The sequence below is a fragment of the Nomascus leucogenys genome, chromosome 11 (genome assembly GCF_006542625.1).
Source record: "Nomascus leucogenys isolate Asia chromosome 11, Asia_NLE_v1, whole genome shotgun sequence".
NCBI classification, from domain to species: domain Eukaryota; kingdom Metazoa; phylum Chordata; class Mammalia; order Primates; family Hylobatidae; genus Nomascus; species Nomascus leucogenys.
The window spans coordinates 100,266,793-100,294,253 of NC_044391.1; the positions used below are offsets into that span (position 1 = coordinate 100,266,793).

Below are 27,461 nucleotides of genomic sequence, written 5' to 3' on the forward strand. Positions count from 1 at the left end.
CGTCAGAAGAGCAGCCTCAACTGTACATAAACTTCGGGCGGAAAAGCAAGACGCAGGCGCAGTAGCACATATTGTTACCCTATTTGCCCACTCCCTGCTCCTCCTCGCCTCAATTTCACTTCCGCTTCTTTGCGCATCTGCTTCCGGGGGATTGTAGGCTCTGCCCCTCCTCAGCTCTTACCCTCCTCTGCCGGAGGAGGGGGGGAGCCGAGGGGGTGGGGAAGAGTTCGTTGTTTGTTTACACGATGTGAGCGGAAAAAGAGACCAATAAAGTTTATTCTGGAAACAAAAGGAAAAAAAAACAGGGGCGACGGAGAAAGGAGTCGGGGGCGGGGGCGTGTGGCGGGGGCTAGCGAGGAGAGGGAGCGAGAAGGAGAAAGCGGCAGTTCCGGTGCCGCCGCTGCGGCCGCTGAGGTCTCGGGCTGCTGCTGCCGCAGCCGCTGGGACTGGGGCTGGGGCCGCCGGCGAGGCAGGGCTCGGGCCCGGCCGGGCAGCTCCGGAGCGGCGGGGGAGAGGGGCCGGGAGGCGGGTGCCGTGCCGCCCGCTCTCCTCTCCCTCGGCGCCGCCGCCGCCGCCCGCGGGGCTGGGACCCGATGCGGTTAGAGCCGCGGAGCCTGGAAGAGCCCCGAGCGTGAGTAGAGCGCGGACTGGCTGGGAACGGGTGCGGTGGGAATGGGGACCGGGTGGGTGCCGGAGACTCCGGGCGCGCCCGCCGTGTTGGGCGGGGGCTACGCCCTGGTCGTCTCCCAGCGTCGGCCCGCGGCGGAGTTCGCCTGCGATCGCCGCTCCCTCTCCCTCGCCTGCCTCTGGCCTCTCCCAGCTGCAGAGGCAAGGGCTCGCCGCTCCCTCTCCTTTCTCTCTGGCTGCCGCCTCGCTCTTCCTTTCCTTCTACTCCCAGATTTGGGGACGGGGCGGCTGGAGGTTGAGGAAGTGCGCCCAGGGCCGCCGCCCCGGCCGCGGTGGCTCCATCTCCCGCGCCCTGCACGCCCACCCAGCCCGCGGGTGGAGGGGCTGCCGCGAGCACCGCGGCGCAAGGGACCCGGGCGCGGAACCGCGAGCTTTTCCTGAGGGGCTGTCACGCCCGAGGACTCCGGCCCCGCCAGCCTGGCGGCCCTGCGTTTGCCTCTCACTGGGTTTAAATCGCCCGGCAGGGGTATGGAAGGAACACCGCTCCCCTCACCCCCGCCAGCTCCCCTCCCACCCTTCCTTTCGAGGTTGTTTTTTCCTTTTAGCTGAGACAAACGCTTAGATCTTTCATTCATAGACCTGAGACACTGACTCATGTGACTTGTGTCTTTACTAAGTGTATTATGTGATGCCTGTACCATGGCTCCTAAGTGGCTCGGAAAGGTAGGGTAGGGCCCAGGATTGGGCTATGTAAACACCAGACGTTCAGCCGGCGTGTTTTTGACCTCGGCTTGAGGGGTTTATTTTAGGATGCTAAAGGAATAGTGATGGTGGCCAACCATGTTACCAGACTTGGGAATGGAAAGCTATTTTTTAATGTCAGTAATTGAGGCTGTTTACATAGTTAAATAAAGGGTAAATGGAGCGCAACAAGAGGGGCTTTCTAGAAAACAGTCTGCATATTCTTTAATGAATTGGAGTTGTGATTTCATCTTGGTGAAGCTTCCTCATTCCAGCACTGCGCCTTTGTGCACATGCAGGACCTGGGTTTTCGGAACGATGTTTTGAATCATAGTTTGTGTGGCCGGGGAGAACCCCTTAGAATACTTGGGTAGGTAAATTCCAGGTTATCTCAGGGGATCATTTCTACTGCGACTTTTGAACTGCTGAGGGCAATATTGGTCATATGTTATCCTGCTTAGAAATTGAATTTTTCTGAGTATTTGCTTACATTGCACCGTACAACATTTATGTGCTGGATTGCGTGTTTTAAGAAAACTTCTGGAAAATACTCAAAAATACCGTGTTGCTAAGTTAGTTTGGATAAATCGAAACACTTTGCTCTCAAAGCAACTACAGTCTTAACAATTTAACGTGTCTATGTATTCAGGTTTTTGTTTTTTTTTTTTGCTTTTAACTGAAGCACTGAAGTCCGATTGACAGCATAGATCTCCATCTAAACATCACATGTTCTGGAAAATTTTAATTATCAGATTAACTGTTCTGCAGTGTCATCAGCCAAAATTATCTGAAGAGGACTGTGTGTGTTTGCGTGTGTGTGTGTGTGTGTGTGTGTGTGTGTGTTGGTATTTTGCTTAAGTTTTTTCATCTCACATTTTGGGACAAAATAAAAACTTAATAGCTTTTTTCAAAAGTTTCTTGTGCTTTTTCAAAATAGAGTACTTTCATATTAAAATCACAAAATGGGTGATTGAAAAAAATGATAGCATATCGTAATAATAGCATCATGGGGGAAATAACAAAGTAAAGGAATATTAATATTGTATGATTGTGCGTATAAAGTTTTAAAGACTTTCCTGTCAGTTTTAAATAATTAAAAATGAAACACCTATAAATATAGAAGAGTGTTTTTATTTATCTAAGGTTAAAAAAATTTTTAACTAAAATTTTTTTTTTTTTTTTTGAGACGGAGTCTCGCTGTGTTGCCCAGGCTAGAGTGCAGTGGCACGATCTCGGCTCACTGCAAGCTCCGCCTCCCAGGTTCCCGCCATTCTCCTGCCTCAGCCTCCTGTGTAGCTGGGACTGCAGGCGCCCGCCACCACGCCCGGCTAATTTTTTGTATTTTTAGTAGAGACGGGGTTTCACCGTGTTAGCCAGGATGGTCTCGATCTCCTGACCTGTGATCCGCCCGCCTTGGCCTCCCAAAGTGCTGGGATTACAGGCGTGAGCCACCGCGCCCGCCAAGAGATGTCACTAAATACAAATACTGTACTTAAACTGAAAAATGGCTTCATGGAAGTGTGAATTGTCATGGGCCTTGATATATTTAAAAGGGAGACTGTAAAAATGCAGTGGTTTTGCTTGCTCTGTGCGTGGAACAGCCTTTCTGGTGGCAGAGCTTCCTTCCTGTCAGGATAAGGTCCTCTCCATCCCAAATCAGTATCCCCTTAAAAAACAAAACAAAAAACCTAAACTTATAAATAATACGTAACATAGATTGTAATAACTTTTTCTCTAAACCAGTTTACTTTGTGTGCCGCTTCTTGTAAGTGCCCTTTACTGAATAAAGATTTTTAAACAGTTACGATTACCATTTAAAGGGCACTTGCTCTGTTGATCTGTTTATTTGAAGAGAGGTAACTTAATCCCATTTGATCTCTTGAGCAGCTACAGTAGCATTAAAAGGATCAGTTCTCTATTTTATTATTTTGTATCTTGAATTCCAAGATAGGGGTGATTCTTTAAATGAAGTGTGTTTCTTAAGCATTATAAAATATTTCATCTCCAGTGAAAGTATTTACAATCTTAAAAATTATTCAGCTTTTAGAAGTATATGTCTTAGAATATCATGGTTTACATTTTATTAGCATAGCACAGTTATCAGATAGTTTTTCTTAAGTATTACTTACCTTGAGCTATATTAACAGTGCCATAGACAGAGTGGTATTACTGTCCCTAAGAAATGGTATTCTAATCTGCAGTCAGTTGGCAGGTGACAGACTCACTGAGAAAACCAACATTTTCCCACTCCTTTCACTGTATCATGCTGCGTCTAATCTCCAGCCTGTTTTTTAATAGAACTGAAGAAATTAGGGCCCAAGAAGGCTTAATTACCGAAGGTCTCCATTTCCCATATTTGTAGTAATATCTTTATTTAATTTCCTTTACATAAACAGTGGTTTTCACCCTGGCTACACATTAGAATAATCTAGGGAGCTTTTAAAAAAGTACTCTGGTCTCATCCCCAGAGATTCTGATTTAATTGGTCTGAGATGGATCCCAGTTATCTGTGTTTTGTTTGTTTGTTTTGAAGTTCACCAGGAAATGCTAATAGAAAAGAATGTAGAGCCCTGGCTGTCAAGGACCTGTATGATTTGGTCCTTGCTTCTTTCTCTAGGTTTATTTCTCCTCCCTACTCCTGCAGCTCCCTTGGTCTTTCCATACTCTCCTGTGCAAATACAGTTTGTACTTCCTGAGACATTTGAACACTCCATTCTCCTCCTTTAACTAGTTGACTCCTACTCATCTTTCACGTCACCTCCTTTGAAAAGTCCAGCCTTGGCTGGGCGCGGTGGCTCACGCTTGTAATCCCAGCACTTTGGGAGGCCGAGGAGGGCGCATCACGAGGTCAGGAGATCGAGACCACGGTGAAACCCCGTCTCTACTAAAAATACAAAAAAAATTAGCCGGGCGTGGTGGCGGGCGCCTGCAGTCCCAGCTACTCAGGAGGCTGAGGCAGGAGAATGGCGGGAACCTGGGAGGCGGAGCTTGCAGTGAGCCGAGATCGCGCCACTGCACTCCAGCCTGGGCGACAGAGCGAGACTCCGTCTCAAAAAAGAAAAGTCCAGCCTGAGTTAGGTATCCCTGCTTCCTGTTCCCATAGCATCTTGTACTCCCACTGTCATAGCATTAACCTCACTGCATTGTAATTGCCTGTTTCTTTGTCCATATCCTCTACCAGGCTGTAAATTCCATGAGTATAGGGACTCCTGTCTTATATACTGTACAGTTGTATTCTTACTGCCAAGCACAGTAGCCTGTACATTACAACACTTGACTGAACAAATAAATATAGTAGAGACAGACTTCTTTAAAACATGTAGTGATTCATAAGCACCAGTTTTTATTCTTGCCAATTTCATTTAATATTTTTGGTCACTAAAAATGTACAACCCTGAAATTGCCACACATATGAATTTCATTTGGGCACAGTTGAGATGTTATAAATTGTATAGAGTGGCATTCCACATCAGACATATACACACGCAAAAAATGAAGATTATTATCATATATAGTACTGCATTGGAAATCAGGAGACTTGAATTCTTACCCCTGTTTCACCACAAACATTTGGGCATGTCTCAATCTCTTTGGGTGTCATGTATAACATAGAGGGATTGTACTAGGTGCTCTACGTGGTTCTCAGTGATCTAGCCTTAAAATTCTGTGAGTATCAACAGTATTGGCTTTGGAATCTGAGGCACCATGGTTCAAAACCTAGTTCTTAAACTTACTGGCAGGATTACTTGGGACAGATTTTCTTATCTGTAATGGGGGTGATTACTATTCAATAGAGTTGTTGAGTTAAATGAGATAATATAGATCCAAGACAGTTCTTGCCCTGGATCAGGTGCTTAATAAATGTTCATTTCCTTTCTCCTTAGGAAGTGTTAGATCTCATGAGTGGACTTATCTGAGATAACAAAAGGACACAGTTTATGTAATAAATCCTATTTTCCACTTTGCTGACTGTTAGCACTGCAGGTGTGATTAGGGACCAAAAAACACTGTGACATTTGGTTTCAGTCTCTCAGAAACCCATTCCACTGTCAAACACCCAGGTGTTAGTCAACCTGCCTGGGAAATAATTATGCCTGGAAGTTTCAACCAAGAGAGGATAGCAAGTGCCAAGCTATTCATACATATATAATAATATGCGGGAGGGTAAAGTCTAAACTGATGAACTTACACTGTCTCCAAAGATAAGTAAAATCAGACTTCATCATTCTAAAAAAAGGAAACATTAAAATTAAGGATGATTTATAAAAGAAAATCCAAAGATTTTGGTGAAATCTCTGTTCACCAAACCTTAAAATTCAGGAACCATTATTTAGTAATTTTTAGGTGATATAAGAAATATAGGAAAAATTGGTCTTCTGGTCAGGACTAATTCCAGAAGATAGGCACAAATAATGTTTTCAATGTCAGATTAGCAGTTACAGGTATCAGCAGACTGAAGTTGTTGATATCTTTCTCTACTTGGGAATTATATTTTAAAATTTAATATTGTGTTATATATATCACCTTTATTTATTTGGTAATATTGAAAGTAAACTTACACAGAATGTAATACAGGTTGGACATCCCTAATCTGAAAATCTGAAATTTTATATGCTCCAAAATCTGAAACTTCTTGAGTGCCGCCAACGTATGGCCGTATAAGTGGAGAATTCTATACCTGACACCTTTGCTTTCTGGTGGTCCAAGGTACACAAACTTTGTTTCATGCATACAATTATTTAAAATATTGTATTAAATTACCTTCAGCCTGTGTGTATAAGGTGTATGTGAAACATAAATGAATTTCGTGTTTAGACTTGGGTCCCCAATATATCACATTATGTGTATGCAAATATTCCAAAATCTGAAATCTGAAATATTTCTGGTCTCCAGCGTTTCTGATAACGGGTACTTGAAACATAGCTCTGCAGAAGTTTCTTGTTACCAGTCTTATTTTTGTGTAAGTCAAATTTGCTTGCCTGAGTTTTCCTTTAAGTTTATGTGAAAGTGAATTTTGTAAGTAACTTATTTGGAAGAAATACTTATTAAAAATTAAAAACTGTGGATAGGGGAAACTGAAGTGTTAGTATATAAAAGAGAAATATGAGGCAATATATAGTTAAAGTCTGAGGATTCAGCTCCAAGGCTAGAGATTTCCATCATTCAAAAAGATTATTCAGCTATTGGATATACTGCTAATATTTTATCACTATATACCTTATTCACATTTAATTTTTAGTATATGAATCAGTTGATCATGGTTAAGGACTTTTTAGATGTTCTTTCTTTCCCTCTCTACCTATACAGTTTAGGGAGTTTTAAGTTAAACTATTCCAATAAAAAGTTTGTAATAAAAGTGGTGGCTTAGAGCTATCTTTTTCTTCAAATAGTTCTTAAAGTGAAGCTGTTTCTCGTATGTATTAGAGAGCTCTGGTTTAGATTCCTAAAACAGGGGTCCCCTGGCCAGCAGACCCAGTACCTGTCCCTGGCCTGTTAGGAACTGGGCTGCACAGCTGGAGGTGATAGGAACCGGGCTGCACAGCTGGAGGTGAGCATTGGGGCCAGCATTACCGCATGAGCTCTGCCTCTTTGTCCTCGGAGCAGCAGCGGCACTAGATTCTCATAGAAGTAGCAACCCTATTGTGAACTGCACATGCAAGGGATCTAGGTTGCCTGCTCCTAATGAGAATCTAATGCCTGATGATCTGAGGTGGAACAGTTTCATCCCCAAACCATCACCCCCACACTTCCCTAATCCGTGGAAAAATTGTTTTCCACGAAACTGCTCCCTGGTGCCAAAACAGTTGGGGACCACTGGCCTAAGAGACTAAATTCCCCTTTGGACTGCTACTTTGTATATGTATATGGTGGGGGGCAGATTGTAACACATTTTTGTGTCTTTTTCTATATTGATACAATAGGAATTGTAATGTGTTGCTTGCTAAGTAACATAATTAATGAGATAAATAATCACAAGTTGCATAAAACTAGGAAAAAATGTATATGTACTAATTATTATTTTAAATTTATATTTAACAGAAGCATAATGTTTCATATTTGGCCTGACAATGTACTCATTTCTTAAGTATCACTTTGGTAGTTAGCTTGATAATTTAAATTGTACTCATTTATAAGAGGTTGTGTTTTAGCAACTTTTGTATATTCTTGCAGTTGTTACAAAGGGGTCTGTATAATGGCCAGCATTGCCATTTGAAATCAATGAGAGATTTTTAAAAATCTGTAAGAATTCTTTTTTTTTTTCTTTCTTTTTTGAGACGGAGTCTCGCTCTGTCACCCAGGCTGGAGTCCAGTGGCGCGATCTCGGCTCACTGCAGGCTCCACCTCCCGGGTTCACGCCATTCTCCTGCCTCAGCCTCCTGAGTAGCTGGGACTACAGGCGCCTGCCACCAGGCCCGGCTAATTTTTTTGTATTTTTAGTAGAGACGGGGTTTCACCGTGTTAGCCAGGATGGTCTCGATCTCCTGACCTCGTGATCCACCTGCCTCGGCCTCCCAAAGTGCTGGGATTACAGGCGTGAGCCACCGTGCCCGGCCAAAAATCTGTAAGAATTCTTACAGACTATGCTTGTCAGGTACACTTTGGATTTTAAGTATTTGTGTAGTAGAAGCCAAGGAAATCAGTGTTGTGATGTGAAAAAAAAAAAAAAGCTGTATAGGGATAGAATCATTTTGCTCTAATCATAACTCTCCTAACTCACCAGGAGTTAGCAAGGTTCAATGGACAAATATGTCTTATAAGTACAACAAAAATATAAGGCACTATTATGAAGAGGATTTTAGGCATATGTTTTTGAACAGGAGGAGACCATGTTGTGTTCATTTTTGTATCCTCAGCACATAGTGTAGTGTCCAAATGTAGGTGATCAGTAAGCACTGATCTTTGTGACATAGAGTCATATTTAGAAATAAAAATACTTTCATATATTTCTGCCAGGAGCCATACACTTTTTCTGAAAAGCAGGTAAATTGCTGTATGCTGGTCTTAGTTGATCATTTATTGAGCGCAGATTTGGCCCTTTGTAATCGTGGGTTTTGCCTCCATGGGTTCCACTTACCACTGATTGAAAATATTAGGAAAAAAAAGGATAGTTATTTCTGTACTAAACATATACAGATTTTTTTTGATCATTATTCCCTAAACAAAACAGTAGAACAACTATTTACATAACACTTACATTGTATTAGGTATTATAAGGAATCTAGAGATGATTTAAAATATACAGGAGTAGGTTATATGCATCTAGTACCCCATTTTATATAAGGGACGTGAACATCTATGGATTTTGGTATCCACAGGGGTCCTAGACCCAATCTCCAATTTTCCATAGATACCAAGGGATAACGGTATATAAGAAACACTTTTGTATAAGTTATTAACTAGTTGCCTATTTCTATTGATATTTGGAGACATTTTGGCCAAGATTGTTAGGTTACAGAGAGGCTGTGTGCTGTGGTGAAAAAAACTTCGATCACAAATCAGAAAACACGGTTTCTCCATTCATCTATTAACTAGCTGTTTGGCCTAAGATCTTGGCCTTTCAGAGCTTGTTTCTTCACCTGCAAAATTTCTAAGGTTCTTTACAACTCCCAAATGCTGAGATTCCTAGTATGTTAAAGCCTGTTTTTTATTTCAGGGAAGAGTAAATCACTCCCTAGAGGGAAGACAGTCTCGCTCAGTTTGTTGTGTTTTCAGAAGCTAAGATCATTTTGTCTGCCTGTTTATAAATTTGCATGTATTTTAAAGGCCTTTGTGTGAAATTCTGTGGCAGAGAAAAGCTGCCATTGGAAAAGAATGGAGTGGAAAGATTTTTCCCCCCTTTTTTGAAACTGTTAGTGACTTTGGAGAATAAATTGCTACAGGTGTGGTCAAAATTTTGGTTACTGGCACTGGGAGCAATTAAATGACTGCCAGACGTTGAGAGTAGGTCATCTACTGCATACCAGTTGCCAGGGTTATAAAGGCCAGCAGACTTGTCACAGCACCCTTAATAGGCACTGGCCATCATCCTTACTTGTTAAAGACTTCTAGGAAACTATGTTCCATATTTCCCTTGGTAACTCATCCCTCTAGGTGGTTTTCAGAAAATGTGTCCTAATCTTAGAAACATAAATCTGTAGGCATGGTAAGCCTCTTTTTTCTAGGTCTGTCCTCAGTTGTGCAGATAAGTATGTGGAAAGATGACAGAAATCATTATCTTTGATCAGAAAGCAGTGATGTTTATGCTATTGATTTATTTTTTCTGTTAATATTCAAATTACCTTCAACTTTTGAATATTTTTTAACCAGCACACTGCTCAGGTAATGAGATATTATTTAGAGTTATTTTGAAGATGTACTCATTTTTCAACAAGCCAAGCATATTTCTGCAGCTTGTTTTTCTTTGAGAGTTCTTGCTTTTCCAAGTTCTTTTTCATGATGGACTTATGGCGGGTCTAGACCTGAAAGTACTATTGTATTTCAAAACAACTGACTGCCTTTAGCCCCACAGTGACTGAACTATATTTTTTTCTTAGGAGGTTAACGTCTTTGGCAAGCTAAACATCCTTGGAATTTTTTGCTAAGTCAGCCACTATTTCGTGAATATAGATTTATGGAGTATGTCATCCAATTCAAAGCAGCATTAATGGGAAAATTTGTGGAAAAAATATTGAAATTAGACACTACTTATAAACTCCAATCTGAAATGAAACCATACATGACAGCAGGGAAAGGAAAGAATTACATTTTGGAACCTTAACTTTTATACGTATACATGTCAATGCATAGTAATGTCATTTTAAAGTTATATGCCTTATGAAGCTTTTCTTAAAATCTAATGGCTACTATTATTTGCAGTTGAGACCATGATAGGCAGCATCTTATTGTATTTATGAAAGTGATATTTGTATTCTTTTTTCTAACTATATACCAGTTGTAAAAGTTGAACATGACTTTTTCAAAGCAGTTTCTATACTTGATAATAACAGTAGTAGTAAAACTCAGAACAGTTTAAAATATTAGTAATTGTACAGTGTAGAGACTTTTCTTCACTAGAAATGACCAGCTTTCAGATTTCTTAGTGATAGTATGAGCCTCCAGATTTCTTCAAAATCATTTTGAGTAAATCTACCAGTGTATAACTGCTAAAGCACAGCTAAATGTATCATGCTATGGTCTTTTTTGTTTGTTTGTTTGGTATAAATATCAGACATATATGTTTGTTTACTCTAATTTTTTTTACCAATCAAAATTGAGGCACGTAATCTGACAATGGGACGGGATATTTGCAGTCAGGATAGTCTTAGAAAATCCACAAAATATGGTCAGTGTACTTAGACTTCTTTAATTTTCCTTGCCTTTTCCTAAATATATCTCATAATGGTTAAGAGTGTGTTCTCTGGAAGCAGACTATCGAGATTACTAGTTTTGTAACTTTGGGCAAGTTATTTAACCTGTTGAATATTCTCCAGGTAATACGTATTTCTTCATTTGTAAATGAGGGGTGATAACTACCTACATCACAGTGTTGTAATGAGGATTAAATAAATAATACTTGAAAGCATTTAGTAAAGTGTGTTGTACATAGTAAGTACTCAGTAAGTATCTGTGAACTCCTTGAGAGTAAGAACCATGTTACATGCATCCATTTATTTGGGTGCTTTAACATTATGAAGTGAATTGAATTCTGTCCCTTCCAAGAATTTACTAGTGGATCTGATTTCTGGATAGTGGACTATAAGGTTGCCTTCAAACAAGTTTAGAGTAGTTCCTTACAATACTCCTTGCTTTTTATTTGTTAAAACTTTTAAAATTTCATTCTAGCTCCAGGAATCTGAATGCTATTTCATACCTAATCCTAAGGGAAGTTAGCATATGGATATTTAGTTTAATAGGAATGAGGAATTAATGGACAGAAGATATTAAGTAAATGAATGTACATTTTTCACATCTAGTCTATGCTTCCTGTGGATTGATTTTCCCTGTCCATTCCTGGAATCTTCGAATTCCCAGCACTGATCTTAATAGCACTCTACCATTGAAGCAGTTTTGTTTTGTGCTGCTAGATACTTCCTTTCCCTGTCTTGTCTTTCTTTCCCCTGTCTTTTTTCATGCACTAAAGACAAGAGTTGTGTCGTATTGTCTCATAGTCCTTATATTACAGGGCTTTTAAAGAAATCTCACGTCCTGTTTTCAAGCTGCTTGTATCTTGTTTGTCCATTCTACTTGCTATGAAGTCTTTATTGAATATAATATTTGACTTTTGTATATCACTCTGTTACCTAGGACATTCAATGGACATGTCTTTACAAGTCATTTATGTAAAAATAAGGAAAGCAACCATGTGTTTTAATTATTTCCATCAGTTCAATCTCTAAGTCATTGCCTTTAATTACCAAATAGCTATGTGGTGCCACTGATACAAGTTTCTGTGGTATCGTCTACCTCGTTTTAGTACTGTTGTTACTACTTTATGTAAATAAGACTATTCACTCATATTTAAGTTTGTGGAAAATGTGTATATGTTTATGTTTTCTTCTTGCATTTTAGCAGTTGGCTAGACTGCTCTTGATGGTCATGCAGGGTAACTTATTTTTCTAAAGTTGATGATTTCATGGTCTGTATTTCTCGTATACCAGGATAATAGTAAAATCTACACACTTTAAAAAAGTACATATGTTGAGCTGGGCGCGGTGGCTCAAGCCTGTAATCCCAGCACTTTGGGAGGCTGAGGCGGGCGGATCACGAGGTCAGGAGATCGAGACCATCCTGGCTAACACGGTGCAACCCCGTCTCTACTAAAAACACAAAAAATTAGCCGAGTGTGTTGGCGGGCGCCTGTATTCCCAGCTACTCGGGAGGCTGAGGCAGGAGAATGGCGTGAACCCAGGAGGTGGAGGTTGCGGTGAGCCGAGATCGCGCCACTGCACTCCAGCCTGGCGGACAGAGAAAGACTCCGTCTCAAAAAAAAAAAAAAAAAAAAGTACATATGTTGTTGTTAACATATATGGAGGTTTCTTCAGAAATTATCTGCGATTTTTGTTGTAATTGTTTTCATTGTTGTGTGCTTTTAAAGAATGATTTTTATTAAGCATGCTTCCAAGCTTTTTTGTACATGAAAAACTGCATATAATTTTGTCTCTTTTAGGGGGTGATATGTACAATGAAAAAATAACATGACATTGGATTGCCTTGGCGCTGACCAAGAGTTTGTTTCCATAGCATGGGATTATGACTAATTTAGGCATTGGAGTTAAGAATTTATTACTTATTTTTAAATGACATCACGAAGAGTTATAGTTGAAACCGGTGGAAGAAGTTTTCTTGGTTTTTCTATATGTACACATAAATGTGTATATTTTGAATTCCCATAAACCCAAACTTTAATAAATCTGAGTAGGGGGAACATTATGGACTTTGTGTATGTTGCCTCCGTTAATCCTCACAATAACACTTTGATACACTTGTAATCACTTCATTTCCATGATTAGGAAAATGAAGTCCCACATCTAATTAGTACAGTGGAATCTCACCTTATTTATTTTACATGAAATCAACTGTACCTACTCAGTCAAACATAAAAACGTGACAAAAATAATACAGTCATGTGTAGCTTTACAGTGGCAATATGTTGTAAGAAATGCATCATTAGATGATTTCATCATTGTGCAAACACCACAGAGTGTACTGACACAAACATAGATGGTATAGCTTACTAGACACCTATGCTATCTGGTACAGCCTATTACTCCTGGGCTACAAACCTGTATGGTATATTACTATACTGAATACCATAGGCAAATGTAACACAGCGGTATTTTTATATATAAATATATCTAAATGACATAGACAAGGTACAGTAAAATACAGTGTAAAAAATTTAAAAAACGGTATGCATGTATAAAGCACTTACCGCAAGTGAAGCTTGCAGGACTAGAAGTTACTCTGGGTGAGTTGTTGAGTGAGTGGTGAGTGAATGTGAAGGCCCAGGACATTACTACACACTACTGTAGACTTGATGAACACTGCACCTTTAGGCTACACTAGATTTTTTAAAAAGTAAAGTAATTGCGCTACAATGTTATGACAGCTATGATGTCACTAAATGATGAGAGTTTTTCAGCTCCATTAATCTTATGGGACCACTGTTGTATATGTAGTCCACAGTTGACCAGAACATTGTTATGTAGCACATAGCTAATGTAAATATTGCAAATCACATCTCACTACTGAGCTTTTGCTTCAAAGTAGACACTTAAAGATAAGAATTTGCCATCCCTTCAGTTGGTCTCAGTGCCTAGGTCTAGGTATGTACATTTTGCTGTGTTGAGTGTGATTCTCTTATTCAGACATGTAATGTTCATACAACACGGCCTCTAATACCCAGCCTGTAGTGCCCAACCAAAGAAACAGCAGTTTGATCCTGTGCTGGAAGAGAAACTGCTGTTTGGGCTTGCTGAGCAATTGTATTGGTCTCCAATGTGGCCTGCAGATATGGCAACAAGAAACTGTCATGTATTCTCTTTGATATACACACGTATGCACCCCACATGTAAACCTACACCCTTTTTAATTCTAAGTGTATTTTATATATTGCATATATTTATTGTTTTAGATTGCTGTAGGTGCATTATATCTTTGTACAAAACACAATTTTGTACAGTGTGGTATACAAAAACCACATACATTGTACTCTATGGATGACTTGAGATTTTCAAGAAAAATGTCAATTCTGTACAATCACAGACTATGTTTGTTTGCACGTGCTCTTTTCTAGAACATGGCACCCCAGAAATATCTCTTTCAGTTACTAGCTATTTAGTACCAACTTTTCAGGCTCACAAAACAGTAGTTTGTTCAATGTTACATAGTTAGTAGGCAAATTACTATTATGGTTCTGATCTAGAATTATAAGCAAATGTCCCATTTCATTGCATCAGACCTTCCCTTCTTCCTCGGTATAAGACAGATCAAGTCTTCTTGGCTCAGTAGCAATGTCTTCTGTCCAGCTAGCAAGAATGGCACAGGAGGCTCATGGTACACTTCTCATTACAAGGCCTTAAGGGAAGTGCTGCTTCTCCACACAGAGCAGATAGGACAAAAATTGGGTGTTTGCACAAAGGGAGTGATTATTCCATAAGGAGGTGAAAGTAACACATAGATTTGTCACCTTATTTACATTTTCTGTCTTCTTGTCTCTAGGCAAAGAGGGTAACAGAAACCTGCTTAGTGTTTTTATAAAGTAAATTCTGCCTAGTATCACTGAATTTCCTTTAGCAAATCCATAGACATGCAACAGAATAGATAGGAGAAAGAAATATAAATAACAGGAAGTGCTGGGCATGGTGGCTTACGCCTGTAATCCCAGCACTTTGGGAGGCTGAGGCGGGCAGATCACTTGAGGTCAGGAGTTCAAGACCACCCTGGCCAACATGGCAAAACCCTGGCTCTACCAGAAATAAAAAACATTAGCTGGGCATGGTGGTGCGTGCCTGTAATCCCAACTATCAGGACGCTTAGGCAGGAGAATCGCTTAAACCCAGGAGTTGGAGGTTGCAGTGAGCTGAGATCACGCCACTCCACTCCAGCCTGGGTGACAGAATGAGACTCTGTCTCAAAAAGTAATAATAATAAAGAAATAACAGAAAGTCCAGTGGTCACAGGACCAGATGTTGTGAGATGGTTGTAATTCCAAATGTTCCATTTCCGTATTGTTCTAATATGACTCAAGTAATTCATCTGGGGAATGAAACAGATTTTTCAAAAGTGCCTTCAGAATTTGGGCTGAGAAAACATCACTATGTGTATATTTATATTTTTAAAAAAGTAGCTGAGTGATTAAACATTATTTCCTGTTTATTCAATGTACCCTATAATTGACAGTTATATAATGGGTATATAATGGTAAACAACACAAACATACTCTGTGATTGTACGGTCAACGTTTTCCTTGAAAAATCTCTTTAATTACTCATAAAGTACAATGTATATAGTTTTTATATATCACCTTGTACAGAAATATACATTTTATCTCTGTATAAAACATATACAGAAATCTAAAACATGATGAAGTTATATATGCAATATATGCAATACATGTATTTAAAACTGAATTTATGTGTATACGTAGACACGTATCAAAGAGAATACACATGCACAGATGATAGTTTGTTGTGGCCATATTAAGCCATCTTTGCATTTTAAGGATAATTTCTACTTGTAGAAATTATCTACAAGTAGATAAACACATTATCTAAACACATGTTGTAGAGTCACACTCTGCCACACCCATCTAATTTGTCATATTTTTGGTAGAGACAGGGTTTTGCCATGTTGCCCAGGCTGGTCTTGAACTCCTGGGCTCAGGCAATCTGCCTACCTCAGTCTCCCAAAGTGTTGGGATTACATGCCTAAGTTAGACATAATATCATACCCGGCCTGGTATGATAGGATTTCATTCCTAGGAAAACCAAGAGTCAACTGAGAAATTGTTAGAATGAATAAGAATTACAGAGTAAATAGATGTAAGGCAAATATTTAAAAATCAATAGTTCTTCCTTATGATAGCAGTAATTGTTTGGAAAACAGAAAAAAAATATTTAGAACAGTAACAGAAAATATAAAATTATATATGAGCCAATGTGAAGAAACCTAAAAATCTACTGGGATGTTGGAGGGTACAGGGAAAGGAATATCATGTTCCTGAATGGGAAGTCCAGCAATTACAGATACCCATTTTCCTCATTAAATTACAGGTTTAGCCTAATTCTCTACTTAAAAAAAAAAAAGTGAGAAATTAGCAAGGTAATTTTTAATTTTGTCTGAGAAACTATAAACATAAAAGTAAGGTATCTTTTGAGTGGGAAATGAAGGACAGAGAGCTAACCCTGTAGCTTATTAGCTATCAAAATATACAATACAATTAGAGTAAATGAAAGAGTTGAATACTGGCATACGCATTGATAGTAAAGTTGGTAAAAGGGAATAGAGATCCCAGAAACATTCTAAATATGATAAAGAAGTAATCAGAAATTAGGAGAAAAAGGAAGACTTAGTAAATGTTTTTGAGAGTATTAAATACGTAGGAAAATAGACATTTGAATCTTTATTTCATCTTACATACCAAAATAAAGTCTAGGTAAGTTGAAGAGTTAATTGGAAAAGAGTAAATATTCTTATGCCTAGTGTCATTTTAAAAAGACATTTATGTGAATGGGGAAATACTTTCCAAAGCTTCAAGAATTGTAAGTACTCAGAAGGGGGAACAATCATTCGTTCGACTCTCAAATAAAAGATTGGGGCATGGTGATGTGCCCCTGTAGTCCAAGCTACTCAGGAGACTGAGGCAGGAAGACTGCTTGACCCGAGGAGTTCAAATGCAGCCTGCTAGCGAGACTCCCTATCTTAAAAAAAAAAAAAAAAAAAAAAAAAAATCTCTTTCTCTCACCTCCTCTCCCCTCAACCTCCATACAAGTGAACAAATTAAACGACGTGCAGACCAGGATTAGAGTTCTGCAAAAATTGAATAGATGTTTGTCTTTAAGTTTTTACTACAAGTACTTTCAAAAGCACCATGATCCATATGGATGAATGAGCAAAGAGTTTGAGAAGTTGGGCTCATTTACTAAAGAGGAAATGCAGGTACAAGCATAAGGGACATGTATTTCCCTCACAGGTAATTGAAGAAGTGAAATTTTAAGATGTAGTGATTTTTTTTTTTTTTTTTTACTTTTTGAGTTAGCAAAAGTATTTTTCTAATGATGTTTTTGCTGGTGAGGGTGCCATCAAATGTGTTTGTCCATTTATTTCCATTGACAGTCTGAATTGGTTTAACCCTTTCGGAAAGCACGTGAACAATTTGCATGCCTTTAAAATCAACATGCCGTTTGACCCAATAATTCTTTTTGCAGCATTAGATATAATAATTTACAACAGCTTATGTATTTAACGACTAAACTGTTTTACATCTCCCATGGAAATAGGTTGTCATAGAAAATGTTTATGAAGAGTTTACAATAATTTGCAGAAATGTTTTTGTGGTGAAAAAAGATACAAAATTATGTATGCTATATGAGTACAAGTATACAAAACTATAATAGAAAACAAAGAAATAAACCAAAAATATCCAGACAAAAAAGGTGTAAGAGAATACATAAAAGATGCTAATATGGTGTCTTAGGTACGTTTTCTTTTGGTTTCATCATTCATCTGTGCACCGCTATGTTTCTGATACTTACAGAGCACAATCCCAGGCCCATAATAGACATTTCAGTCAGTGCTTAAGTGAATAAATTTCTATAATAAACATGGGATTCATTTACATTGAAAGAAATATGAATACAATTTCCATCCAAGTTAAGAAAAGGAAAAATGTGGGAAGCACTCTAGAAAGGAAACTGATTAATACCTTACAATTAGATTTTGTTTTCAGAATGTTTTCACATCTCTATTTTATGCGATCCTTTTCTTTTCTAATTTAATAACATCATTACTTACCTAAGTTAGAAATTTGTGCTAACCGGCTGGGCGCGGTGACTCATGCCTGTAATCCCAGCACTTTGGGAGGCCAAGGCGGGTGGATAACCTGAGGTCAGGAGTTCAAGACCAGCCTGACCAACATGGCAGAACCCCGTCTCTACTAAAAAATATAAAATTAGCCGGGCATGGTGGCGCATACCTGTAATTCCAGCTACTCAGAAGGCTGAGGTAGAAGAATCACTTGAACCTGGGAGGCGGAGGTAGCAGTGAGCCATGATCGCACCATTGTACTCCAGCCTGGGCAACAAGAGCGAAACTCCGTCTCAAAAAAAAAAAAAAAAGAGAAATTTCTGCTAACCTTGATTCTTTCCCTTCTGACCTGCCAAATCCAACTGATTACCAAATCTTGGGTATTCTTTCTTAGAAATGTCTCTGGATTTTAGCCCCATCTTTTCTCATAATCACTGCCTTAGTTTATTCCTTTCCCATTTCACTTTACTGTCCCTACCTGTCCTTCTACTTTTCTACTCTCGTCTTTTACTTTCCACACTGCTGCAAAAATTATCAGGTAAATAGCAGAATTTTGTTTGTGTGCTATTATAAATAGGCTGTATGGAAGAGATTGGGGGGAGATTAACACTGCTTTCACACTGCTATTAAGATAATCACCCTAAAATACAAAATTGATCTGCTTAATAAAGCTTAATAATTCCTTATGACCTACATTGATGCTTCTCAAACTTGGGTTGTATAAGATCACCCAGGAGACTTGATAATGTGCAAATTATCCAGACCCTAGAAATTCTGTTCAGTGGATCCATAGTACTAGGAACCTGAATTTTATTTTAATTTTAATTTTTTGAAACAGTCTCACTGTGACACCCAGGCTGGAGTGCAGTGGCTGATCATAACTCACTGCAGCCTTGAACTCCTGGGCTCAAGTAGTCCTCCCACCTCCACCTCCCAAAGCCTTAAGATTGCAGGCATGAGCCACTGTGTCAAGCCTGGAACCTGAATTTTAATAAGGCTTCCCTCTCATGATCCTTACGCATATGATCCCAGGACAAGATGTTGAAGAACAGACCTTGGGATAGCATGCAGTCTCATTAATTTACTGTAATTCTCACAATTTGTCATCAGCCTTCTTTTCTGTGCTAATTTTCTACATTTTTTTCTCATGGACACCTTACAGTCTAGTCACTCTGAACTGCTACACGCTCACCTAGGTCGTTGTGGACTCCTGTTCTTGTGCTTTTGCTGTTCTGTGGTTCACAGCCTTTTTTGCTATGACTTCTCCTACCCAGTAACATGTTGATCTTGGTACACTATCTTCAGTTTATATGTAATCTGAGTAAAGGATTCCCAGACTCACTCTCTTAGACAAAGTCTATCTGTCCCTCTTCTGTATTTCCATAGCCTCTATTACAACACACATATACTAAATTACTCTTCTTTTCATACCTTCCTCACTAGACCATGAACCTCTTGAGGTCAGGGATGCCATATTTTAGATCTTTTATTTATCTTACAGTAAAAGCCTGGCACAAAATAATTGCATGCTAAATATTTGTCAAATCATTAACAATCCAATAAAGAAGGCAAGGAGTAATTAGTCCCATTTTCAGTGAGGAAAATGATGTCTTGAGAAATTGAGTATTTGCTTACAATTACCCAGCTTATAAGTGTAGGCTCAAGACTTACACATAAGAAATCTGGCTGCTTTTCTGGTTTTGGTCTTTACAGAAAAGATAGAGAATAACTGTAAAATTACCACTTCCATTTTTACCCATACGGCTCACATGTTCATTTAAATTACCCCCTCCATTTTCTACCCATAAAGCTCACATATTAGTTTACGTTTTATCATGTTTTGGGTAAAGGTGTTTTAATAAACTTTTACATCATATTCACACTTTATAAAAATAAAATAAGGCCTATTCCTCTAGGGTACAAACAGATTGCTGGATATTAAGCCATTTGTCTCTCACTTTCACATCTAACCTTCTTTACTCTGCTTTGTAATGCTTATTTATTTCTCTTGCAGAAAGCATGTTATAGTGCCTTATGGGATGTCTACAAATACTTGTTTAATCAAATTGAGCTGATATTTATGTAGGAAACATTTTATTCTGCAACAATTAAGGCAAACATATATGTGTAAGTATTCACATGGGTTTCCACTGTAGTTTTGAAAGCTCCGTTTCCAAAATTTAGATGTGTTTAGCCTTACTGTAGACTTCACTCTTAAGGTGTTGATGGAAATCAACGACCAGCTGCAAAATTCAGATCCAGTATGCCATAGGATACATGTAGCCACGGTTTACACCAAATGTTAGCAATGAAATATTTAGTAGCAACTGTTCTTTTAAAAGAAACATTTTAGATAATTAGAGTCGTCTTGTAATATCTTATACCCAGCTGTCAGCTTTTTACTTTTTCTGCCAATATTTCTGGAACTGAAACCAAGAAAATGGAAATTAGGGCACCACACTTTGAAATACATTAAACACTTGAAAAACTGTTATAGGATTTCCAAAAAGAGTTCTTCAGTGCCTCAGATGATTTTTATAAAAAGCAATTATCTACAATAACTCTCCCCAGTATGAAGCTGAAATATATACATACTTTAGTAAATAATAGGAGCATTTGAGAAATGGAAGAATTGCCTCTTAATAGCTACTGGACTTGAAGATTATTAAATTTGAGCATTCTAATTCCATTTTTGAAAGTTTCTGATACTGTTTCTTAATTTTGTTACCATGTTTAATCAGCATCTCCCTAGCCTTTCATTGATTTCTTTAGCTTTTGTTACTAGCTTTCTACTTTTAAGATACTCATATTTTCATTTTCTACCACATCAACTTTCAATAATAATCCTGATTCCTCACTATGTTAGACAGTGATAATAGTGTCCCATTCTTCCTTTCAAGTCTTTCCCAGCCTTCCACAAAATGTTGTGTATAATTACTTTTTATATTGTCAAGTATTGATAACATTTGCATTCTGTTCTATAACCATATTTAAATCCTCTTACGTTTTAACTATAGATACATTTTAATAGTTGAACCTAGTAGTATTTACATTAATATTATGTAAAAATGTTTCACTTTACAACCAAGTAGAGTGCTACGGTTGGATTTCTTTCTCTGAATCTGTGTCCAACATCATGAACTACACAATGAATATTCTTTGCGTTCAGATCATATGGTTTATCTTTTCATATATTCCACATACTGCTCAAAATTGTGCTCTTTTGCTTCATTTTTAGCATGGTGTTATACATTTTTTGTTGTCCCCTAAAGTTTCCAATTACTTTTCTTTTTTCTGTTGTGAAAACAATAGAAACGGCATTCCACGTGCCATTAGTGCTGCTGGACTCCTCAGTTCTTCAACTGTTGCTTCAAACCTGTTGTATTGTTTTTCCTGAACACTTTTTACTCTGGAATTCAGATTTCATCTTCAAGTTTGGGCATATTACTTTCTATAATTAAAATTTATCTCAGGACTGCTTTTTCTTAATGATTTGCTTATGTTATTTTACCACTGGTTCAGTTCCACCATTTCTAGCATGTGGTCTTTTCCTCTTTCTTGACCTCCGTCTTTGGTTGGCTGGAGTAATTAATCAATTAAGTGCCTTAGAATTGGTTCAGGGGAAGTAAAACTTTGGAAAACTAATTGTCTGAAAATACTTTTATTTTTTCTTTACACATAGTTTGCTGAGTATAGAATTCCTCATCAAATTATTTTCCAGCATTTTAATTACTGCATTTTTTTTACTTGTTGATGAGAATAGCATTGCCAGTCAGATAATTTTTCTTTTGCAGATTACTTGTTTTTCCATCTCTGAAAGCTTTTAAGCTTTTATCTGTATCTTTTATTGTCTAGTATAGTTTTTTACATTTATTCTACTCACTGGTCCCTTTTAATCTAAACATGTAAGTCTCTCCAGCTCCCATATGTTTTTCTTTTGTATCTTTAATTCCCTTTCTTCCATTTTTCTCTTACTTCAGACTTGTGCAAGAAGGAAGTATTAAGTTGTTGAACCTCTTTGATTTATTGTATATCTTTTTCACCCTTGTTTCATTATGTCTATCTTTTTGCTCTATGTTCTAGCATTTTTTTAAATTTTGCAAATATAGGTGAAATGTTATATCCTTATGATTTTATTTTTATATTGTGTTTGTTATTCTATTAAGATTCATTTCAATACAAGGTATAAATTGGAAACCCACTCTTTTTTCCCAAATTTCTAGCTGTTTCCAGGTGGTCTCTTCCCTATTGATTTGAAATGATACCTTTATCATGTAACACATTCTGTGTCTATTTTTTTAATTTCTGTGTTTTTTTTTTTTTTTTTGTCTGGCTCTTCATGAGCCATATCTTACCATTGTGATTATTGTAGTTTCTTAACTTTTTTTTCCAGAGAAGAGAAAGTTTGGTTAAACTTTTGAGACATTTATTTACTTTCCCACATGAACAATCATGGACTATCATGTTATGTTTATGAGTGGCTGAGTCATATCTCCTGAGGAAAACATAGCACCATTGAGTGCTATGACATCCTATAGAGAACTTCAGTTTTTGGTCATACTCTTTTTTTTTTTAATTTTATTATTATTATTATACTTTAAGTTTTAGGGTACATGTGCACAACATGCAGGTTTGTTACATATGTATACATGTGCCATGTTGGTGTGCTGCACCCATTATCTCGTCATTTAGCATTAGGTGTATCTCCTAATGCTATCCTTCCCCCCTCACCCCACCCCGCAACAGGCCCCAGTGTGTGATGTTCCCCTCCTGTGTCCATGTGTTCTCATTGTTCAATTCCTGCCTGTTAGTGAGAACATGCGGTGTTTGATTTTTTGTCCTTGCTATAGTTTGCTGAGAATGATGGTTTCCAGTTTCATCCATGGCCCTACAAAGGACATGAACTCATCCTTTTTTATGGCTGCATAGTATTCCATGGTGTATAGGTGCCACATTTTCTTAATCCAGTCTATCGTTTTTGGACATTTGGGTTGGTTCCAAGTCTTTGCTATTGAGAATAGTGCCACAATAAACATACGTGTGCATGTGTCTTTATAGCAGCATGATTTATAATCCTTCGGGTATATACCCAGTAATGGGATGGCTGGGTGAAATGGTATTTCTAGTTCTAGATCCCTGAGGAATTGCCACACTGTCTTCCACAATGGTTGAACTAGTTTACAGTCCCAACAACAGTGTAAAAGTGTTCCTATTTCTCCACATCCTCTCCAGCACCTGTTGTTTCCTGACTTTTTAACGATGGCCATTCTAACTGATGTGAGATGATATCTCATTGTGGTTTTGATTTGCATTTCTCTGATGGCCAGTGATGATGAGCATTTTTGCGTGTGTTTTTTGGCTGCATAAATGTCTTCTTTTGAGAAGTGTCTGTTCATATCCTTTGCCCACTTTTTGATGGGGTTGTTTGTTTTTTTCTTGTAAATTTGTTTGAGTTCATTGTAGATTCTGGATATTAGCCCTTTGTCAGATGAGTAGGTTGCAAAAATTTTCTCCCATTCTGTAGGTTGCCTGTTCACTCTGATGGTAGTTTCTTTTGCTGTGCAGAACCTCTTTAGTTTGATTAGATCCCATTCATCAATTTTGGCTTTTGTTGCCATTGCTTTTGGTGTTTTAGACATGAAGTCCTTGCCCATGCCTATGTCCTGAATGGTATTGCCTAGGTTTTCTTCTAGGGTTTTTATGGTTTTAGGTCTAACATTTAAGTCTTTAATCCATCTTGAATTAATTTTTGTGTAAGGTGTAAGGAAGGGATCCAGTTTCAGCTTTCTACATATGGCTAGCCAGTTTTCCCAGCACCATTTATTAAATAGCGAATCCTTTCCCCATTGCTTGTTTTTGTCAGGTTTGTCAAACATCAGATAGTTGTAGATATGCGGCATTATTTCTGAGAGCTCTGTTCTGTTCCATTGGTCTATATATCTGTTTTGGTACCAGTACCATGCTGTTTTGGTTATTGTAGCCTTGTAGTATAGTTTGAAATCAGGTAGCGTGATGCCTCCAGCTTTGTTCTTTTGGCTTAGGATTGACTTGGCGATGCGGGCTCTTTTTTGGTTCCATATGAACTTTAAAGTAGTATTTTCCAATTCTGTGAAGAAAGTCATTGGTAGCTTGATGGGGATGGCATTGAATCTATAAATTACCTTGGCCAGTATGGCCATTTTCACAATATTGATTCTTCCTACCCATGAGCATGGAATGTTCTTCCATTTGTTTGTATCCTCTTTTATTTCATTGAGCAGTGGTTTGTAGTTCTCCTTGAAGAGGTCCTTCACATCCCCTTGTAAGTTGGATTCCTAGGTATTTTATTCTCTTTGAAGCAATTGTGAATGGGAGTTCACTCATGATTTGGCTCTCTGTTTGTCTGTTATTGGTGTAGAAGAATGCTTGTGATTTTTGTACATATATGCTGAGACTTTGCTGAAGTTGCTTATCAGCTTGAGGAGATTTTGGGCTGAGACAGTGGGGTTTTCTAGGTATACAATCATGTCATCTGCAAACAGGGACAATTTGACTTCCTCTTTTCCTAATTGAATACCCTTTATTTCCTTCTCCTGCCTGATTGCCCTGGCCAGAACTTCCAACACTATGTTGAACAGGAGTGGTGAGAGAGGGCATCCCTGTCTTGTGCCAGTTTTCAAAGGGAATGCTTCCAGTTTTTGCCCATTCAGTATGATATTGGCTGTGGGTTTGTCATAGATGGCTCTTATTATTTTGAGATATGTCCCATCAATACCTAATTTATTGAGCTTTTAGCATGATGGTTGTTGAATTTTGTCAAAGCCCTTCTCTGCATCTATTGAGATAATCATGTGGTTTTTGTCTTTGGTTCTGTTTATATGTTGGATTACATTTATTGATTTGCATATGTTGAACCAGCATTGCATCCCAGGGATGAAGCCCACTTGATCATGGTGGATAAGCTTTTTGATGTGCTGCTGGATTCAGTTTGCCAGTATTTTATTGAGGATTTTTGCATCGATGTTCATCAAGGATATTGGTCTAAAATTCTCTTTTTTGGTTGTGTCTCTGCCAGGCTTTGGTGTCAGGATGATGCTTGGCCTGATAAAATGAGTTAGGGAGGATTCCCTCTTTTTCTATTGATTGGAATAGTTTCAGAAGGAATGGTACCAGCTCCTCTTTGTACCTCTGGTAGAATTCGGCTGTGAATCCATCTGGTCCTGGACTTTTTTTGGTTGGTAAGCTATTGATTATTGCCTCAATTTCAGAGCCTGTTATTGGTGTATTCAGAGATTCAACTTCTTCTTGGTTTAGTCTTGGGAGGATGTATGTGTCGAGGAATTTATCCATTTCTTCTAGATTTTCTAGTTTATTTGCGTAGAGGTGTTTATAGTATTCTGTGATGGTAGTTTGTATTTCTGTGGGATCGGTGGTGATGTCCCCTTTATCATTTTTTATTGCTTCTATTTGATTCTTCTCTCTTTTCTTCTTTATTAGTCTTGCTAGCGGTCTATCAATTTTGTTGATCTTTTCAAAAAACCAGCTCCTGGATTCATTAATTCTTTGAAGGGTTTTTTGTATCTCTATTTCCTTCAGTTCTGCTCTGATCTTAGTTATTTCTTGCCTTCTGCTAGCTATTGAATGTGTTTGCTCTTGCTTTTCTAGTTCTTTTAATTGTGATGTTAGGGTGTCAATTTTAGATCTTCCTGCTTTCTCTTGTGGGCATACTCTTAAGACCTCTTGGTTTCACAGCCCCACAAGCCCTCTTTGAATTGACCTATCCAGTAGGGCTAGACCTTTCTCTCCCTCTACCTTCTCCCCTCCCCTAATTTTTCTGGTCTCCTGCAATTTTTTTTTAAACATTAGAATCAGCATGCTTAATTCTACACACAAACACAAAAATCGTATTGGTATTTTATTGGAATTACATCAGATGTGTAGATTATCTAAGGAAGAATTGACATCTTTGTGAATTGGTTGTCTTCCTATCCGAGAACGTGGAATGTTTTTCCATGTCTTCAATCTTTTGTGTTACTTGGGAGCATTTTAAAGTTTTCTTTGTTTATTTAAAAGCAGTTAAAATTCATTTTTTTTCCGTTCACATGACTAATCACTTCTACCAGGACCATCTATTAAATAATCTGTCCTAATTAGAGGTTCTGGGGTTTTTCCCTATACAAAATTGCAGCAACTATTGTACTTAAGTTTGTTTCTGAACTCAGTTCTGTTCTCTGGATCTGTATGGGCCAATACTATTCTGTTTTTATAACTAAGGATTTAATACCTACTTAGGCTAGCCCCTTCTCATTACTCTTCTTTCAGACATTCAGTATATTAAAAGCTATTATAACACTTCTTACTCTGTTTTAGAGGTGGACATAGACATTACACATATACAAAAAGAAAACTACAAGCCAATCTCACTTAAAATATTAGTTATCTTAAATAAAATATTAGCAGATTCAGTAGTTTGTTAAAACACACACACACATACCATAGCCAAATGGCATTTATTCTAGAAATACAAGGGTCATTTTAATCTTAGGAAATCTGTAACAGACATTAATTCTCTTTCTTTCTCTCCCTCCCTTCCTTCCTCCCTCTTCCTTTCTCCAGCACAGACATGCACATGCGCGCGCGCGTGCGCACACACACACACACACGACCTTAGTAAAATAGGGATAGAAAGCTATTCTTTGACGTACTAAGTAATAGATATACCAAACTAGAAGCTTCAGTCAGGCTTAATAATGAAAAGCTCGCATTGTCATTCATATTACAAATAATTCAAGAAACAATCAATAGCTATTTTTTTGCCTTGCTTTTGTATGGGAAAGAAAAAATATGAAGGAGAAGACATATTCGCAAATTTTAATTTCCTATATCAGTTTCTCGTGACCACTCACTCACATTCTCCCCAAAGTGAAGCCAATGTTGGTAACGGAATGCATTCTAGTGGGGGACATTGGAGGGGATATAGAAATATGTCTGTTCATATATGCTTTTTAACACAGATTTTTAATTGTATTAGCATAAAATTGTGATAAACATGCTTTCATTTTAAATATCTTCTGAACCTATAATTATATTCCCCCTTTAAATTTTTGTTTAATTTTTATCATCAAAATAAATGTATCTTCCAGTAATGACAGTGTGAGGAGGTTTGATGATTTCCTTCTTGAGAAAACAGGCATCAAAATACTGGAGTAACTGTGTTAATGTCAGCCAAAATAGATTGTAAGAAAAGGAGTATTATTAGAGATAAAGAGGAACATTTCAAAATTATGAAGTGACAAATATGGCAGGAAAATATAAAAATTCTTAATGTATTGCACTTAAGAGAGGCACAAAATACGTGAAACAGAGATTGATAGAACTGAGAGATGAAATAGACAATTCAATATTTAGAAGAGTTAGAGATTTTAATACTCTTCCCTCAACAGTTGATAGAATAAGTAAACAGAAAACAGGATACAGAAGACAGGAATAAAGCAATCAGCCAACTCAATCTAATTGACATCTGCAGAATACCGAACAACAGTAGAAAACACATTATTCTAAAGTGCATTGGAAACATTAGCCAGGGGGAATAGTATACTGGCCCACAA

At 38.0% G+C, this 27,461-nt stretch overlaps 1 protein-coding gene across 1 annotated transcript in view; it reads left to right on the top strand.

Moving 5' to 3' along the window:
* Positions 1-384: 384 nt before the first annotated feature.
* The window catches only part of PIK3CA (phosphatidylinositol-4,5-bisphosphate 3-kinase catalytic subunit alpha), a 96,235-nt gene continuing 69,158 nt past the window's right edge, over positions 385-27,461 (top strand). Inside the window, exon 1 of the mRNA XM_030822846.1 lies at positions 385-631. The gene's annotated coding sequence lies outside the window, so the exon portion shown is untranslated. The remainder of the gene's footprint in view (positions 632-27,461) is intronic.